Source organism: Drosophila subpulchrella, unplaced genomic scaffold (genome assembly GCF_014743375.2).
Source record: "Drosophila subpulchrella strain 33 F10 #4 breed RU33 unplaced genomic scaffold, RU_Dsub_v1.1 Primary Assembly Seq420, whole genome shotgun sequence".
Taxonomy (NCBI): domain Eukaryota; kingdom Metazoa; phylum Arthropoda; class Insecta; order Diptera; family Drosophilidae; genus Drosophila; species Drosophila subpulchrella.
Window position 1 is genome coordinate 1,394,972 of NW_023665636.1, and position 2,018 is coordinate 1,396,989.

The 2,018-nt window shown below is 39.5% G+C and overlaps 1 long non-coding RNA gene across 1 annotated transcript; it reads left to right on the top strand.

Annotated features, from left to right (window-relative positions):
• The first annotated feature begins 482 nt into the window (after window positions 1-482).
• LOC119562322 lies at window positions 483-1,443 on the top strand. Its single transcript, XR_005221799.1, has 2 exons — window positions 483-912; window positions 969-1,443. It is a non-coding gene; the product is annotated as an uncharacterized LOC119562322 (long non-coding RNA).
• The last annotated feature ends 575 nt before the right edge of the window (window positions 1,444-2,018 follow it).

Genomic DNA, 2,018 nt, shown 5'->3' on the forward strand with positions numbered 1-2,018 from the left:
AGAGCTAGGCTATTGAGATTTGGCGTGCAGATTCCTGAGCTTCTTACGCAGCGCAAGTTAGTTTCAGCAGAGTGCCACGCCCACTCTAACGCCCACAAACCGCCTAAAACTGTGGCTCCTACAGTTTTGATGCTAGAGGAAAAATTTTAACTGAAATTTATTGCACTCGGCAATTCCTATCGATTGATCCAAAAAAATTTGGCCACGCGCACTTTAACGCCCACAAACCTCAAAAAATCGAAAATATGAACGTGAATATCTCGGAAACTATCAAATATAGAGAATTGGGATCCTAGATTTAGATTCCGTAGCCTTGTACGCAGCGCAAGTTTGTTACAAAAATATGCCACGGCCACTCTAACGCCCACAAACCGCCCAATTTTGTGTCGCCCACAATTTTCATTCTAGATAAAAATTTTTTAACTGAAATGTATTGGTCTCGTCAATACCTATCGATTGGTCAAAAAAAATTTTGCCGACTATAGCGTTCTTCCTTGTTTTTATTTCTAAAGCCTAGTACTCACGTCGACGAAAATCGCGCGCTAGCCATAGGAGTGAGCGAGTCTGTTTTTAAGCGCGGTACTCAGATGAGCTAGGAAAATTCCAGAAAAAATACCAGATTAAGCGAGTGAATTTCGATGAACGCCGTTAGACGCGGCCCAAAGAAATAGAAATTTAATCTTTGGCGGTGCTCGTGCAAAGGCGATGTGAAAACTAAAAATTAAAAATGGAAGGAAAACCCCAAAATCGGCAGATGAAATAGGACGCCTAATCCAAGCTGTTGCCCTTTATTGTGGGATTTCACCAACAGGAAGCTATACCACAACTAGAGAATCCCAGTGGGAAGGAACATGCCGAGTGGGACTTCGCTCTCTACATGGACATCCTGCCGGGCGTGTCCTCGCAAAGAAAGTAAGATCTGGCCAAAAGAATTTGGTTGCGTTGTACTATTAGAAGTATCTTTTTAGCAGAACCACCAGTAATATGATCTCCGACGACCTCTCCATTAGGACTCCGTACACCACCACCACCAGCTACTTGGCAGCTGAAGCGGAGCTGAAGGACCCGCTGGCTTTTATAGGGAGGAGGAAAATAGGGCGCCCGCTAAGAAACAGTTGGATAAGCCATAGCCAGCCACTGCCAGGATGCTGGGCGACTTCCTGCAGCATCAGCGGATCAACCCCGTTCCCAATCCACCACTTTTTTTACACCTATGCACAGAACTCATTACGCTCTAAATGAGCCATTTCCAGGGTCTTGCATATATTTACAGTTTGCCATATAGAATGCGTTTGGACGCAAGTTCGTCTAGGGATAGTAATAAAAAGGCCATGTCCATGTATCTCTTTAGATTTAGTAATAAGTTAAGACCTATTTAAGTAGCCAGTTAATGATTTGAAGTCTGTTGGCGAAAAAAATAAATAAATAATTGTGTCTTATTAATGGTGCTGCATTAAAACAATAGACGAAATACTAAATAATTGTGTTCCAATATGTTGTCAACAGATATATAGAATCAAATAATCTGTTAAGTCGCATATTTAAGTAACCGCGTACTTATTACCTTGGTCCGATAACTTTTTCAAGGGCCATAATAGCAGTATCAGTTAGTGTTAATGGTGTTTTTGTATACTTGTTTATTTTTGCCCTTCGGACATGCTTTTACAAATTTTGATTTTACCTTGGTCATAATTTTCCAGTAACTATTTTTTCTTATTCTTGACAAGGATTTGCTATTCCGGTATGGCCACCATGTTTTTCAGACAGTATAGGTTTTTCTTCTTTTAGTATTGTCACCGGTTTGAGTATATTACCCCTAACGAGTCGGCAAGCAACAACCATACTAAAATACTACAACTATACAATTTTAAAAAATGTCTGGAAAAAAATTTTCGCAGAGCAGCGACATATGAATGCCCTAATATTTTAGGAGCATTATTGTATATCGAAATAAACAACTTTATTGTTTTATAAAAGTAAACTATTTGATTATAGTAAAATTAAGTAAATTGAATTTA